This window comes from Malaclemys terrapin, chromosome 3, assembly GCF_027887155.1.
Source record: "Malaclemys terrapin pileata isolate rMalTer1 chromosome 3, rMalTer1.hap1, whole genome shotgun sequence".
NCBI lineage: Eukaryota > Metazoa > Chordata > Testudines > Emydidae > Malaclemys > Malaclemys terrapin.
The window spans coordinates 149612832-149631443 of NC_071507.1; positions in this window are offsets into that span (position 1 = coordinate 149612832).

Consider the following 18612-nt stretch of genomic DNA (forward strand, 5'->3'; position numbering starts at 1 on the left):
AATTTCCCTATCCCCTGGATGATAAAATGGCCGCACAAGGGCTGTGCTGGTAAATATCTAAGGCTCTGCCGCTCCCCCTTATCAGCTCAGGAGGCTGCCACTTGCTGGGGGGAAAGGTGAGGGGTGGGTGGTTGAACTACATACAATGAATGAGCTTTAAAGACTAAGGGGGCAATCAGTGAATCCTATGCTGAGGATCCTTCCAACCCCTTCTAGGTCATGATCAAACCCATGCACAATCCCAAGGCCACGCTTATTTAATTTATTTTAGTTTCTAAAATTCTCCAGTTGCCCGCTGATGCTATTCTTATTTAAGGGCTTAAAGGTGCTGAGTCTGCAAACACTGATGCACGATATTGTCAACACCAAACATTCAGAAACTAGGAGTCAGACCTGTCAAAATCATGAGATATTAAAAATAAATGCAAAAAAAAAAAAAAAAAAAACTTTTGAGCCTTTAGGGTTCACACTTTAAAGCTTTTCTCTGGAAGCAGGAGGGTTAGAAACTTATATGTTTAAAAGTGGAAACAGTTTCTCAGGGTCACAGGAGCCCAGACTTTAAGAACAAAAATATGAGAGACTTTGGCCAGTCTCCCTCAGTTGCACAGGAGGATTTCACCAGCACAAACTTATGGCAGAATCAGGGCTAGGTACCTAATTTAAAGCACCCATATTTTAAAAGATAGATGTGGTCCAGGAGCCAAGGTGAATTTACAGGTCCTGCATTCCTTGCACATCCAAAACCCTAATTTAACTCAATAGGAGTTGGCAGAATCAGGCCCCACATTACATAAGTTGAAGTATATAATGCACCAAATAGCTCAAGGCCCAGAAACAAAGCAATGCAGATTTAAAAAAACACTATAGAAATATTACCTACTTGGTAGATCATCTTTGAAAGACTTCAGGAAATACACCTCTACATCAATATAACACTGTCCTCGGGAGCCAAAAAAATCTTACCGCGTTATAGGTGAAACCGCGTTATATTGAACTTGCTTTGAGTGCGCAGCCCCGCCCCCGGAGCACTGCTTTACTGCGTTATATCCGAATTCGTGTTATAGCGGGTCACGTTATATCGAGGTAGAGGTGTAAGTGTGTTTTAAGGAAATATTTGAAGACAGCAGTCAATTTTCATACAAATAGGATGAGGAAGTTCCAAGCCTAAGAGATAGCAGGTAAGAAGAAAGACTGTATCATTCCTTTAACTCTACCTTACAATTCCTGGACTAAGGGATTGCTGAAAAGATGCTCTGAAAGTTTTAGTATACTGATAAGCCTAAATCATTAGTCTTCAAAATGCCAGTCTTAGAAAAACAGGTTTTATTCAGAGAGGAATCAGAAAATTTGACTGATTAAATTCAAAGTTCAAGCTAGAAAAAGATAAATGCATAGGATTTATGTTAAAAATTAGAAAGACCTTAAATGTCTCATTGAAACCTAAACAAAATTATTTATCATGAGAGAAAGAGAGAGAGACAAAGACCCTGATCCTGCAATAGGATCTATGCTGGTAAACCTCTATGCCTCAGTGTGGCCCCATGAGGGCATAAGGGTCTACTTGTATCCAGTTTCAGGGCTGGGACCATAATGTTAATTCAAAATGAGGAAGTTTCCCTTGAGTGAGACCAGACTTTTGATTAAAATCTAACAAATTGTTTTCCAAAACTAGGAGTTTTATTTTGATAAAAAAGAAATGCATGACATGCTACTGTGTCCTCATTGACCAAATCAATGGCAGCAAATATAATTCCATAATCCCCATGTCCCAATTTTTCCTACTGTTTTTAATGAGTGGACATCAAAGTAGTTTGAAATGAAACGGACCATTTAAAGAGTAAAACCCCATAGGAGGATGATGCTGTCTTCGGCAAGAGGAATTATCAGATATTAAACTGGTTGTGCTCGTGATTTTAGGCTGTCCTGCTGTGGCAGATTTCCTGTCTATGAAGATTTTGTTGTTTAATGTCTACTTTTTTCTGGAGAAGGACTCTTCCTAAATTACATACCAGAGAATAGAATTTCCTTTTCTGCTGCTATCTCATGTATTTAGAGATTCCTGAAAGGAAAGTGTTCTGAAAGGGGAGTGTTTAGCTCCATTCCTTCCCCTCCTGAGGCCATTCTTTTCACAACTAGTCCTTTTTCTACTTTAAAAGTTATTTTTCACATTACGTTCATGCATATACACATATAATCCATATAGTTTAGAAGATAGTTAACAATTCTCATTCTCTTTTTAAATTTCTGCAAGCATTCTCTTAATTTCCCCCCCAAAACTAAAGAGAAACCCATTTCCCCTAATTGAGGAAATTGAGGGCTAATTGAGTCAGAAAATGTAAGTTTAGTATATCCTAATAAAGAAATCTTATAGATTTGCTGATTTTATTTCCTCTTTTCTCCTTACCTGAAATAGTCCTCTCTGATTGAGCCAACAGAAGGAATAAATCTGACAGCTGCTTCCTGAGTATAGCAGCCATTAGACTCTGACTAGCCCAGCTGTGACTGATTGACAGTCACAAGTGCATAATTTAAGGCCCTGATCCTGCAAATACTTATGTATGTGTCCTACTGATATAAAGCATGCACATAGTTACAGGATCAGAGCCCAAAGCAGTGTGGAACCTCTGATATATAAAGCCTTCTTCAACACAAAGTGGGAAGAGGTTATGATCAGTTAGTGTTAGCACAGGTGGAAGGATAGAGGATAAAGTTCCAGAAAGAAACTTAAATGCCAGCTCAAACAATCAAAGCAGCAGCCACAACTACCTGTAGTTTTCCTTTGCAATGTTGTACCCCATGTGAGCTATTTCTAATCTTTGGTGTCTGGTTAATAAATTTACCTATGCTTGCTCTGGTGCATGGTCTTTTACAAGCCAATCCAGCTCCTCAATCTGTGATATGACCCCCTCACTTCAGTTTTTATATTTTTGATGGAGTGGGGTTGGGAGGAGGTTGTATAGAGACAATACATTCCGTGCCTCAATGATTTCCTATTAACAAGCTTTCCCTACCCTTCTGACTTTCACAAGGCAGGAAGACTATCTCAGTGACACCTTTTTAGTTTGAAAAACTGATGGCTTCATTAGTCGTGTGTTAATAAGGGACTATTTTTTTTCCTGTCTCTTTCCACAATGCATAAATTGTTTTATTACATGGTAATCCTGTGGGCTACCTAAACACAAACATTTTACTTATAGAACTGTGAATTCTAAAAATTATGTTGGATAGAAGCATTAGGACAAAATGAAAAAAATATTCTTTCCCACTTTCTTTTCCCACTGTCTGTCTTTGTCCTTTTCGTCTCTTTCTGCCTCCTGCTCACATCATTTTATATAAAAACAGAAGACAAAGATAGATATAGATATTTGTCTTCTGTTACATTTAGCCCAAAAGCTACAGAAGGAAAGGAGTAGCACTGTTCCACAGAAGCTTTGTTGCACTGGCTTGGCAATATAATTTGATTAGGATAGTGCAACCCTAGCTACAGTACCTTTGCAACCAATACTCTAGTGATGTTCCGCATTATTTCCTGCAATTGCATAGACACCATTCAAGGAGTTTTATGAAATTTATAGAAACCTTGATAAAAATAATTCTGATTTACCCCCAATACTATCAAAATTCTATGGAGTATAAATCAGCACAGAATTTGTCCCCTGAGATTTTCCTTTAAGATTATTAGCCCTCAAAGTAGAGGGCAATTTATATTTGATTTTTTCCATGGGGTGTTCTTGGGAACCTTTCTTCTACATTATTTGTGCTCTAGCTCTTTTTTTTCTTACAATATTACTTTATTTTCTACCATCCTCAGATGATCTGCTTTTAACTGACATGTACATATTGTGTTTTCTAAAGCAATATCAAGCTTACTTCTTGTTCCTATGCCACAAGTGATTTGAGATAGCTTTGCCTGGTATTACAATGCAGTTGGTAATATACTGTAGTGAGCACTCTTGCATAGGACCCCCCAGAGAGCCCCCTGAGCTGGAAAAATGACCTAACAGCTCTTTTTCTTCTCTATTATTATTATTATTACACCGGTTAGGATTTATAAGGACACGTAACAAATATTAGGTCGAAAATCTAGATGTAAAAAAAAGTGTATGACAAACTCTGATGTCAGAGGACATTTGGCTTAAGTAGACTGGGGGAAGGCTCAGAATGTTTTCTAGATATTTTTTATTGAAAAAAAAAAAAAAAAGAAAAAAAATCCCAATTATTTCTCACAACCGTACCCTAAAGCAGGGGTTCGCGAACTATCACGAGGTTATTACATGGGCGGGGGGGGGGGTGTCGCAAGCTGTCAATCTCTACCCCAAACCCCGCTTTGCCTCCAGCATTTATAATGGTGTTAAATATATAAAAAGGTGTTTTTAATTTATAAGGGGGGGGGTCGCACTCAGAGGCTTGCTGTGTGAAAGGGGTCACCAGTACAAAAGTTTGAGAACCCCTGCACTAAAGTAAAAATAGAAACTGATTGTTAGGTGTTTGTCCATTAAGGTTATTGTCTATAAGATTTCCTGTTATTGTTATGAACATTTATGAATGAGGAATCTTATCTGCTGGTAAGGATGTTACATAAACAAGTAAGTAAGGTTATTGTAGCCTTGTCAGCCCCAGGATATGTAAATAGACATGTATTTTAAATAAGTGCAGAGAGACCTGGTAAGGAAAAATGGCCATTTATAAATCTGAATGTTAGGAAAAACACATTAGGATATTTTAGTTATGTGAATAATTGGAGAGGAAATTTTAAAAAATCTACGATTTATCATTATAATTTATAATACCTCCTGTCACAGTTTATATACTTTTATTACATATTTTAAACTAAACATTAGACCTTTAATTTAAAGATAATTTACAAGATGAGACCAAATGGATATAAACTGGCCATGAGTACATTTAGGCTGGGAACTAGAAGTAGATTTCTAACCATCATAGTAGTGAGGTTCTGGGACAGCCTTCCAATAGGAGAAGTGGGGACAAAAAAACCTAGTTTTAAGACAAAGCTTGTGGAGAATAATATGGTAAGTACAGTTAATGTTATTTTGTGTATGGGGTTGTAGGACGTAAAACCTGTGATAGGACATGAGACAGTGATTTAACATCTGCAGACTCTGTAAAAGCCCATTTAGTTGCTAGGAGCCACCAGGGAACGTTCATTCAAATGTCAGCAGGGGTGCATGGACTGTTAGAAGAGAGAGTTAAAGCTTGCCAGCTACAAGTAGGTTTTTTTCAGGATTTCAATGAAAGTGCTAGGACTGGCCTCTCAGGACACTAGAGCCAAGGCCAAGGTCCAGGCTACTGGGAAGATAGCATTGAGATCAATGTTGGAAGTTTTAGGACCCCACAGTTTCTGAGAAGGAAATCTGAACTGGGATCTGTAGCAGGCTTTCCTGTGTTGAGAGGGTAAAGAAGGTACCTCCAGATGAACAGTAAATGAATTCATCCAAGGGTTTACCTGTAAGTCAATTGTAAGAGTTTGCTAACTAAGTCTGAAATGGAGCTGTTGGATAGTGAGTATTCTTGCAGTGGCCCCTGAAGAGCACCTGTCATATTGATTAGCGAGCACCCTGGTCCTGGGAACAGAATCCTTGGAAAAAGGTAGCAGAGTGATGGGTGACATGATATACCATTTCCAAGTTTACAGCTTGGTGATGGTAGCAGTTACAAGAGCCCAGAGCATAGGAAATCTGGGGTCATGACAGAGCTAGATAAATTTATGAATGGGACTATATGATTGCATTGCCTGTGACAGCATGGGACTGAACTCAATGACCCATGAGGTCCCTTCCAATCCTATGTTTCTAGGAACAGAATTGTTGATTATATATATATAATCTCCTTACATAATTATTAAAAGAAAGGGAGCAAATACAAAAGAGCTAAGACAGCAATGAATATTCATTCCCATAGGTATTCATATTGTTTTAGTATCCATTTTAAAAAAAATAATTTTATCCCATCTAGCCCATCTTTCCTTAAATAGCTCAGTTATTAAGCTAATACAGGCATTTCCATTTCTCCTAATTCTTTTATTCTGGTTCTATAGCAGGTATATATTTTTGCACCCAAAGTGATAAAATACACTTATTGACTGCAGTTATAAATATTCTTGCTTAAACTACTCTGTTAAGGAGTAGGTAACATTTTCTTTACTATTCTTTCCACAAACTGTGCCCATTTAATTTAAATACTGTAACTCATTCAGAATCTGAATTACTCAGCCACCCAAGTACAAACAGATGTTTTATTTTATTGTGCTTTTAAATAATGAAATTTAACCATTTTCATAAAATTACATTTGGATTTCACAACAATAAAAATAGCCTTGAAATATTAGGGGAAGCTACATTTTAGTATTTGTAAGCCAGACAAATGCAAATAAAATATTCTCAACATATTTTAAATGCTTCAGCAATAAATATTTTGCATTCTTAATTTGATTTATTTAGCAAAACAAAAACAAATCAAAATCATGAAAGTGTTAGATAGAGAGACAAACAGACAGCCCCTACTCCTCCTTTCTGAAATAAACGTTCTCAGCTGTGGCTGATAAAAAAAAGTTAATGAAAGGAAACGTGCAAAATACCAGTAGGCCTAACTGCCCACACACAGTCCCTTCAGAAAACTGGGTTTTCTTTCTGACAGTTTTGGCATTGTTAGAAGAATTAATAGCAAGGATGCATCTATCCTAACACTTCTGGACTTAGGCTATGAGTCAGAGATAAAGTGCTGGGATCAAAGCGTGAAAGCAAGTACATAAGTTTACAGACCACTTCCTCCCCCTACTCCTTTCCCCTCTGTGTCAAGCTCTGATAGAATTAACATCTCACAAACCTAGAGGAAAACTGCAGGACAGCCTTTGTGCCCAAGTTAATGCATATTCATACAGATTTTACCAACCAGACAGGCTTTATAAATTTTGCACAAATATACAAGGGCAATATGAACATCAAGTGCAGTCAGTACAAGTACACAAATAGAAACACAAAATTTAATGTACAGAAGAACACAAAATCACCCTCCCCCTTGTTGGCATACATGATTTTGTTATAATTATTTCAGAACAGGCAAGGTAAAGATCATGACACTCCCTTATCCATACATGCCTACAGTTATGTGCAAAGCCTATATCCATCAACCTAAATGCATGTAGTACATGCACAGACACCCTCAAAAATATGTAGACACACTCATACTTGTTTTAATAACATTATTTTTACACTTGGAAGGATTAGATTTTTATTGGTAAATAGCCACAAATGTTTATTTCACCATACACACACAAATCAATGAAAAATATTTCCATTATTAATAATAAACATTTACAGGTAGGCAAAGTAAGAAAAATGCTGTTGGAGAATTTATTAGAATTTTATTTAAGGCTATTCATTTTGCATATTTTGACATATGATGTTGACAATTTGTATTTTAAGTTATAAAGCTTTAACTTTTTGAATCTGAACATCTACCATCATTAAATTATTATTGTTTGACCCCACATTGTCTGACCCTCCCATAATTTCCCACAACCATGAAAATTAAAATTGATAAAAATCTAAAAATAAACATCAATATTATCCATCAAAATTATTAAAAAAAAAAAAAAAGAATTGCTTTCTGCCAAGCCTGACTATTTTATAGAACATACACAGAGCAAACACAAGCTCAGTTAATATTCATTTGACCACATAAGCCAAATGAAAAAGATAACCCACTTTTCCAAGCATAGATGAAAAGTAGTATCGGAATATTTACGTTGTGGTTCAAGAAACTGTTTTTCCTCCATAGAGCTATTAGTGATGTTATTTTATTAACACATTTTTGTGGGTGGTTATGAACTGTCACCGTTATTGTGAAAATTTAAATATCCAACAGAGGTTTAATAATAATAATAATAATAATTTATTGGAAGAGCTTTAGGAAATTGTAGGAAGTAACTAGACTTCATGAAGCACTTTTCAAAGTGCAGTACGTGCATTAACAAAGAAATATCATCCCTCCATGAGCAGTAGCTACTGTTTTTCCTACTGCAACTGTTTAAACTAACTACAGCTCGGATTATGGGATGTGAGTAACAGTGAATATCAAAGTGCTGCGCTGTAACTCCCCCATGTGGATACTGCAGGCGAGAACTAAAAGATTCCTCGTTCAGATTAATGTAGTTCCTTGAGGAACACTAACATACTCAAGGGCACACAGTCTAATGTGGCAGAGGCAAGATTAGAACTCAGAAGATCCTGGATACCTGACCTTTATTTAGGACTCTAGATCGGGGTAGGCAATCTATGGTACGGGTGCTAAAGGCGGCACGCAAGCGGATTTTCAGTGGCACTCACACTGCCCGGGTCCTGGCCACTGGTCCGGGGGGCTCTGCATTTTAATTTAATTTTAAATGAAGCTTCTTAAACATTTTAAAAACCTTATTTACTTTACATACAACAATAGTTTAGTTATATATTATAGACTTATAGAAAGCGACCTTCTAAAACGTTAAAATGTATTACTGGCACGTGAAACCTTAAATTAGAGTGAATAAATGAAGACTCGGCACACCACTTCTGAAAGGTTGCTGACCTCTGCTCTAGATCATTCAGTTCATTAAAACAGCCTTATATGGTGATAAGCATTATTATGGGTCTTTAGAAGTGAGAAAAACCAAAGTTACACAGAGTTAACAGGGAGGGTTTTCTCCATGTTCTTCAACTGCTTTGCATTTTTATTTCAGCAACTTAACCTAGTGTGAAATGTTACAGAAAAGGAAAATCCTGATGGCTAGAGGCATGAATAAAATAGCATATGTGCCCCCAACATCACTATAGCTGAAATGAAGAGGGTAAATCGTTTGCAAACTCAAAACCTATAGTGGGACTTCATTAAAATACCAGGCCCTAGACAGTAGGTGGTCCTCGTTTATAAGGCCTTCACTAACTAAACAACTTATGTGGTCACTTGAAAGACACCTGCCTTGAACCAACTGTACCTAACACAACTTCATTCCTTTCACACCCACACTCTTCACTCTTTAGGTTGAAGCAACTGATTTTGCTCAAAGAAATAATGGAGTATTGAACAAATTTAACATCATAGCCATCCCAACTGTTAAAATCCAAGGCCTTTGGGCTTTGGGCACCCTTTGACTTGGCTCTTCCATTACAAGATTTAATACTGTAATATCAGGAAGAAGTCACTGTGCCTGTTTTCATTTAATCCAAGAGTTTTATAATTTCTGTATAACACATATTTAAAGATGTTATGATTTATTATTTGTACTTCAGTAGCACCTAGAAGCCCCAACTAATTGCAATACTCATTGCACATATAATAAAAAGTGCCTTCCCCAAACAGCTTTTAGACTAAAATGTCTACTTTCATTTGTTTACAATAAATCATACAACTGGCATTTAAAAATTAATTTGACTGTGAGACTATTGTATGCTTTATACAATCACAATGGCTATTGTTCGCCATTAACTGCAAATACCAAGATTTTGATGTTTCCAAAGGGAAGTTATTTTGGCTAGGTTAAGTTTGTTGAATACTCCAAAATTTCTATTAAAAAAAAAAAAAGCAGTTGCCTCAACGTCAAAAGTCTCACTTGCACCCCATTTTCATAAAACTTAGTCTTTAAATCTTCAGGTATCAAATTTAAGTCATTTCCATCTTTGGTGACACTGGTATCAGGTTAAGATATATATAAATTCACTCCCTCCCCCATATTTATGAAATCCACTTTGACTGCATGTTTAAATAAAGAAGTTTATGTTTAAAATGTAAAATGATCTCTTCATTCAGAATTGCTTTATATAGGCTGGTGGGGTCCCTCACCACCCTAGTTAAAACTCAGGGCCACTCTAGTCTCTTTCAGGCCCTTCTCTCAGGACAAAGTTTATTAATTCAAACAAAACACACAAAGTAACACAAAATAAAGCTATGACCAACACACATCATAGTGGCCCAGAGCCAATCCTCCTCTGTAAGTCACAGGCACTAATCTCCCTCCTGCCATACTCTCCAACTGAGCTCCCTCAGCAGTTTATAGAAAACACCTGACCCTTTCCCAGCTTGGTCGGATAATCAAAATGCACTGGCTGGCCCCAGACCCTCTGGTCTTTAGAGAGGCAGACCACCCTGTTACACCATATTACATCTTCAATCCACTGCTTTTCAACTAGTTTCTCAAAGCCAGTCATATAAGAACCCAATCCATAACATTTTTCAGTGTGTGACTGCTATTCTCTCTGTTTATGCTGGTGGGTGGACGGTTAGGAAATAGACTTAAAGGACAAATGTCTGAATGGGTTCAAATCCTACTTCTGGCAACAAAATATTTTTGAGAACTTTCTTTTCTATTTAAAGGGGATTGTAAAATTTAGACTTTATTTATAGCAGTCAGTGTTATCTAAAGTTAAGCCAATAAGGCATACCTGTCATAGAGGGTATGTAAAAAGACCCACACAGAAGATAAGAAACTGAGTTTTAACAATTGTCCAAACTGACAGAAATGCAAAACTTAAAAACATAACAAACAAGGACAAGTAAACTGAATGTTTAACATGCCAGTTTGCATTTGAGAACAACAGGTAGGTATCAGTAAAATGATGGTATAACATAAGAAACAGCAATAGGAGGATGAGGACATTTCAAAAGGTAATCATTGGATTGTATATCTTGCTTGCAACTGCCTGTGTCTTGGCAAGAGAAATGGAAAATAACTAAAAGGTTGAGTTATGCAGAAGAGGTTGGACACACCAAGTCACATCTGATTTGAACTCTGCATGGAAGAGTTACATTTCTGTCCTCTCCCTCAATCAGATTATTCTGTCTCAAGTTTGGAAGGTTTTGTGGTAACAGTTGAAACCTTGTCTGTAATTTCTATTCAGTCACTGCTCTGGAACTTTCAGACCTTTTTTCATGTGATCATGGCAACTTCCACTACACCTACTCAAATGACCTATTACTAAAGGGCCCTTTTAATAACTCATTTTTATGGACTGAAGTTCTTGGTGGGGAACTTGCCCAGTAGTCTGTGCTGTACTTTCATGGCCAAAAAGTATAGTTAAACCATAGTAACTGGTCCCTGTATCCAATTTCTAATTTGCTACAATGCGAGTTCCACTGTATATAGTTTATTTATCCACTCCTGTGACAATTAATATGACAGCATCTGTCTTTGTTTCTGTGAAAGTGCAATGAGGGAGCTATTCCCAGATTCCCTCCATCCCTGAAACTATAAAGAAATTGTCTCACTGTTATTCATCCAGGTTTCTGATAGACATTTACTGTTATTGAATTAGTATACTGCCAATACATAAAAGTTTCCCAGAGTCTGATACGGTCACCGGATTGCTCTGAAGTAATTTAGTGAGCTGTTGTACTTTATCAGTCTGGTGCCATACAAGCATTTTTGTATATTCTAATAGTTTATAACATTTCATTTTAGATTTTCATCAAAAATTCATATTTAAAAGGACACCAATATACATTTTAACTATGTTTGCACATAATTCTTACAAAAATGACATAAAACTCACAACAAAATGCTAGCAGGAATCCCCTGAGAACTATATTCATAGTTTCTGAGAATGTCTCCCCAGATTTGTCTCCCAGAGTTTTTCACAACCCTCTTACAGTGTTGGAGCAATATCCTGATTTACTAAAATTAAACAAAGACAGATATTTGTTTAGAATCCTAGTGGCTTAAGTCAATAAATGTATTTAATCACCATAGTGCTATGCAATTTATCCCAACAACAAAAGCAGTAATATACTTGATGGTTGACTGTCAAAAGCTGCAGAGAGGTTGAGTGGCACAAGCATTGTGGTATCACCTCCATTGGCTCAGAAAGTTATCTTTTAGTGCAAGGAGGGCACTGCGAAGCATCTGGGATTTTAGCCAATGTCATTGTTCTGCCAGCAGACCTTAATGGGATAGGATGACTCTATTGTGAGTGACTCCATTCCTTTCTGTCTGAAAAATCTCAGGGTTGGTTTTGGTAATTAATCTTCTCTGAGAGCTCTCATGTGGGTTCCTCTTTTTCAATGTGTATAGGGGGCAGTGAGGAAAAATAGGCAATGGTGCCTTCAGTATTTTGTTGACATCCAACTCAATGACCTTTCTCTAGAAACACACTTAAACATGTTCTTAGGTCTCATTGATTTGTACTGTATTATGTACATTTCTGTAAAAGGCACCTAGATCACAAAAAGCACTTTCCTCCTTAATTATAATCAAAATAAATAAATAAAAATTAATCAGTTTTTCCAATCATTTTGCAGGTATATATTGTCTGATTGAGGATCATGATTGCTAAGATGGTTGCTAAGATGGGATGAAATGTTAACAGCCTTTTTTTTCCAAATAAGGACATGTACAATGGGCCTAAGTAACATACTGTTAATACCTGGGTTGTGGCTGCCACCCTGTAGTGCAATGAATTATTTTCAAGGACAGGAAAGTTTTTAAGTGTTGTATCAGTTTTCATCATAAAAGCTTCAGACTCTGTGCCACCCATAAAGATGAATAAAGATTGTGACTGTCCTGGGGCAAGTTTATCAGATGAAATATAAACTCTTCGGGAACAGATAATGTAATTTACAAGAAGGTAAATTAAGCCATATGCATTATCCATAAGTGGCTTTCCAGGAAGAAGAAAATGATCAAATTGCACTTTCAGAAAAATGAAGGGCATAAACTCCCTTCCCTGGACAATGTTTCCTTTTTCATTAAAAAAATTCTAGTATCTAAAACTGTGGGTTAGGCATTGCTGTTTTTTTGCCTAGTTAAGTATTTTGAGATATCTGAAGTATGAAAGAGGCTAGAATATATAAAGTACAAATTCCGTTATATAGAACACGTTGTATATGTTAATTTATTTTTTGCCCATTTAAAATTGGTAGGAGTTTGATTCAAAGTATTTACACAACTTACAGATATTTTATTTGAGCCTATATTTAGGGTTTTATACCACTCTAATTACCATGATGACTGACAGTGTCCGTTCAATTGTGGTCCAGCTCCAATCTCACTCTCTCCCACTGCACAGCTTGATTCACCTTGGCTTCGCAGTCCGTTTGTTTCCGCTCACTGCCCCACTCCTTCCTGTGCTCCTGCCTTAGGATCAGTCTCTCAGCTTGCTGCCTGTCACTGCTCAACTTCCTCTCACCACCCCCAAGACCCTCTACCTGCTCTGTCCATCTGTCTGGTTCCCTTCCTTCAGACAGCTTCTGTCATCAGCATCCTTCTACCCATCCTCCCATTGCCAAGCCATCCCTCCCACAGCTATTGCTCCATTCCTGGCTCCAGATTCTCCTCTCATGGCTCCCCACTACTGCTGCTCATTCTGTGATAGTGTCTATCAGTACCCAAGATCCACATTCAGTATTTGGTGGCACTGATAGCACTACTTATCTAGATGAATAAAAAAAATATATAAGAATTCTTCCCATCGCTATTTATAAAACATAATCTTATTCAGCATTCTAAAGAATTTTGGTAGTTAAACACATCTTTGCTCTTTTTGTATTTGAAAGTGCATGTAATTTTGTTTTTACAAATTCTGCATTCATACATAACCTTACAAAAGAATAAAACAGCAAATCCAAGATAATTATATATTCAGTGCACCCCCCCACAACAAAAACGTAATTAAGGCAATGTAATGTTTGAGATTTTAAGTCAACAAAAGCCAGACCATTTAAAGCTAAGGTTCCCATGGCAACCTTAACTGTGTCTCCTCCTGTGTCTGCGTGATAGGGTCTTTTCTTACATGACCACATATTGCTAGAGAAGAGAATGCAACATATTATCCAGAAATAGAGCATTGGTTTTATATATATAAGATACTTATAGAGGGATATAGAAAAGAAATATCTCTCCAATTATTTCAAAGGAAGTTGTGGTTTGTTGCAATACTGCATACATGTAAATTTTAGCTACAACAACACTGAAAACAGCAGGTAATTTAGTATTAAAGATTTACATGAAAATATATAACATTATCAGTGAAATGCATCTTACTAGTAAGTGAATTCTTGAGATGTTTATAATGCTACTAGTTATTTATATCCCTAACTTAATAGAAAGTGTAATAAAGTGTAGGAAGAAAGTATTGGTTTCTTGATATATCGTCACAAATTCTGTCACCCCAGTAGTATCTAACTACAAAAGTAATCTTGTTGATTTCAAAGAGACGGTTCTCAGAGTAAGGTACTACTGGATGTGAGAGAAGGTGTTAGAGTTGGGTTCTCTAGTAGTAACTCTCCAAGGACTCTTTGGTGTTACAGTAAAAGAAATAATGATTATTATTATTGTTATAATTAATAATAAAATAATAATACTAATACCCTTGTTATATTCAATTTGAGACTGGAAAAGTTGTGATACAACTGCTTCTGGGAGACTGAATGGAAGACGACTCATTTGGAGTGGGTTGTTAAATTAGTATAAGTGGGTGACAAAACCAAGGAATACCATATACACAGACATAGATACTCATAATAGAAGAGAAATAAGCATAACATTCCCCCAGTTGTGCTGCAGCATATGTGGTTCTCCAAAATTCAGATTTATGTATGAAATGGATCTATAGTGAGGACCTAGGGAATATACTAGCAGTTGATAGTGGTTAAACAGGTGGGTACAGCTGACACTCATCCACTGTTAGCTCACAAGGAATCTGACACAATCACTAGCAAATCCCAGACTCAGGTCATATACTCTATTGACCACAACCAGTCAGTCCCACCAGATCAGAGAGGTTAACCATCTGAAATAGGAGTAGTCCCTCTGTCATAACTATAAAGGAAAGGGTAACAGCTGTCCTGTGTACAGTACTATAAAATCCCTCCTGGCCAGAGACTCCAAAATCCTTTTCCCTGTGAAGGGTTAAGAAGCTCAGGTAACCTGGCTGGCATCTGACCTAAAGGACCAATAAGGGGACAAGATACTTTCAAATCTTGGGGGGGGGGGGGGGGGGGGAAGGCTTTTGTGTGTGTTCTTTGTTTGGGAGTGTGTTCGTTCTCGGGACTGAGAGGGACCAGACATCAATCCAGGTTCTCCACATCTTTCTAAACAAGTCTCTCCTATTTCAAACTTGTAAGTAAATAGCCAGGCAAGGCGTGTTAGTTTTCCTTTGTTTTCTCAACTTGTAAATGTACCTTTTACTAGAGTGTTTATCTTTGTTTGCTGTACTTTGAACCTGAGACTAGAGGGGAGTCCTCTGAGCTCTTTAAGTTTGATTACCCTGTAAGGTTAATTTCCATACTGATTTTACAGAGATGATTTTTACTTTTTTTCTTTAATTAAAAGCCTTCTTTTTAAGAACCTGATTGATTTTTCCTTGTTTTTAAGATCCAAGGGGTTTGGATCTTGATTCACCAGGAGTTGGTGGAAGGAAGGAGGGGGGATGGTTAATTTCTCCTTGTTTTAGATCCCAAGGGGATTAGATCTGTATTCACCAGGAGCTGATGGGAGGAAGGAGGGGGGATGGTTAATTTCTCCTTGTTTTAAGATCCAAGGGGTTTGGATCTGTATTCACCAGGGAATTGGTGAAAGGTTTCTCAGGGCTTCCCAGGAAGGGAATCTAACTGGGAAATGGTGGCAGCGGAACCAGAGCTAAGCTGGTAGTTAAGCTTAGAAGTTTTCATGCAGGCCCCTACATTTGTACCCTAAAGTTCAAAGTGGGGATCCAGCCTTGACACCCTCCAAGAAATAATAATCACTAATCATCTCTACCTGGCAAGTAAGGGTACCATGAGGCAGCAATCCTATCTTCAGAGGAACTTCAGAATCCCAGCCCAGCCATCGTTCATCTTGCAGATATCCTTTATCCTCATTAAAAAGCTGCCACAATGCAACATTTCCTCTACCAGGAAGAAGGGGATAGTGGTGTCCCACATATCAGCATGCAGTGCCCAATGGTGAATGCTGACCTGTCTATGGTAACCTCTGTACCGGAGATAACTAGAGTTTAGGACTGATCAAAAACAAATTCATTTTTATACAACATGTTTCCATGGAAAGGAGGAATCCATTTTTCCATCACACATTTCTTTTTCTACTGACAATATAAAATCTCACTCTCATATAGTACTTACAAGTGAGCGACAGCTGCCTGGAGGAGGCAGACATTGGTGAGGTTTTTCCTAGGTTGCTGAGGAAGAAGGTCCATCTACCTAGGGAGAAAGAAAAATCTAGCAAAACACTTGGAAGCACAAATGGTGTTGATGTGCCAGAGTAGCTGGCTGGTGAGATTTCCTGAGAGACCCCTCCTGTATTACTGCCTGAACACTTCCCCTTTTGGCTTGGGTGCTAGCATTCACACTTGACTGTCAGGTTGGCAGAATAAATTAATTCTCTTCCGTCTTGTGGTGGGGCTTACCCCCATCACCTGTTAGACAAGGCATTCAGAGCCCATTAGCACACCTGTGTTTGATTACTCTGGCCAGAGGCAGTTGAAATAGCTAAGGATTATTAGGCACTTGTGCCTTATAAGGAAGTGGAGGGACTGTAGTAGAGGTAGTGTTTACCTTAAAGCAAAGCAAGGCTTGATTGGCCCTAAGAGGAATCCTGAGCTAGGGCTTAAACAGGCAGGAAATCAGTAAGGAGGAAGAGCCATGAGATGTAGGTTAGGCTGTGGTGGAAGAGACCCTGAGATAGGGTCAGTAAAAACACTTCATTAGAGTTGGGCTGGAAGAGTGGTTAATTCAGTAGAGAGGGAAGAAGTTGTGTGGACTCATGGAGAGGGGGGAGGCCTAAGAACCAAAAGAAGGCTGTGTTATGTATAAGCTATAGGCAAGTACCAAAGGCCTTAGAGGTAGGAAATAGCCCAGAGAAACAGTACCCCATCTAAAGGAAGAGACCTAGTTCTTTAATATGGTGTTCTTGGGTCAGAACCTAGAGCAGGTTCTGTGCTCTCATGGAATCATCGAATATCAGGGTTGGAAGGGACCTCAGGAGGTCATCTAGTCCAACCCCTTGCTCAAAGCAGGACCAATCCCCAAACAGATTTTTGCCCCAGATCCCTAAATGGCCCCCTCAAGGATTGAGCTCACAAGCCCGGGTTTAGCAGGCCAATGCTCAAACCACTGAGCTATCCCTCCCTCCTATTAGCCCCCTGAGGAAACAAGTCCAAGGGAAGGAATATGGAGCCCTGGGTGGGGCTGAGGATTAGCCCAGGAGGGGGCTGAAGATTGTGGTGTGTGTGTATGTGTTGGCATATCTTGTTAACGTTTAGCTGGACCTTGTTGTTTCCCCAGAAGGTGACTGAACTGTATGTGGCTTGGCTGAAGGGTATAGCTATGGAAGACTCACTGAGAGGCAGATGGCCAGCAGGAGGTGCCAGAGATGAGGATTCTTTGTAGAGTTGCACCCAGACACAAGGAGGTGCTATGGTGGTGAGTACACTACACTACCTTGCACCTCTCCTAGCATTTCTCCTTGTGTGCCGTTGCTGCCTAGCAGTCACTTCCAACTGCTGTGGAATGTTTGGGCCCCAGCATTCCATCTGAGAGCTTTCCAGGAAGGGAGAGGGAAAGGCTAGCACAGTGTGTTCCTGGTTTGCCCAATAGCTTGGGGGCATGGATTTTATTTGGACAATCAGGAGTTGGGATAAATGAGATAGCATGAGCCATCTAGCAGTAGGGTAGCCTCCCCCATAGCTGGGGACTTGTCGTCCTCCACCTTGCAGTTCTGGCCTTGGTTCTCTGCTCTAGCTGAACCTCTGCATTATCTGATGCCCTTCCTTGTTCCCCAGCATGCTGCAAAAGGCATGTATATCATGCTGGGGATAAGGAAGGGATTTAGATAACATGGAGAATTCAGATAATGGGGTTTTGGATAAATGGGAGTAAACTGTAATATCTTAGATTGTAGGCTCTTTGTGGTGGGGGGTCATACTTGTTCTGTTTCTATAGTACCTAGCATGATGGGGACCTTGTATGTGACTAAAGCGCCTAGCCATAACCACAATACAAATAACTATATACTAGTAATGGTAGCTATGTTATAACTTCTAAAAAAAAATCTCCTTTTATTATCTTTCCCCCAACTCCTTTTCTCTACACACACCCTATCACTACCTATTTCATGTTCCCTACAAGCAAGGAGGGGAAGGATTTACAACTGGCTTCACAGAGATTTCTTCAAATATACATAGGCAAAATCATGCAATAGGGACTATAGTTAAATACAAATAAAGCTTAATATAGAAGATAATTTAAACATGATTCTTATTAATATAAACATCAGATTGACAACTCAGATTCTGTTCCCTTCTATTTTTATTAAACAATAGGTAAAATTCATTGTAACACCTGGGCCAAATGTACTTGTGGTAATTATTATATACTTAATAAACATTTGGATTTCACCACCTTTACTCAGTGTGATTATAACCTTCATTTACAAGTAGTCCTACTGACTTCTAGAATTGCAGTGTTCCAGGACCTCTCTCTATGCTTAATGCATAATCTCTATACTGCTTTCCTGCTTTCCATGCTTATGTATAATCTTAATATTACAAATAGCATGTGAACCAAGTCTATAGAAAGTGTAATTAACCCATAATAAACTACCTCAAAGGGATATCCTCTTACTCCTAGCTT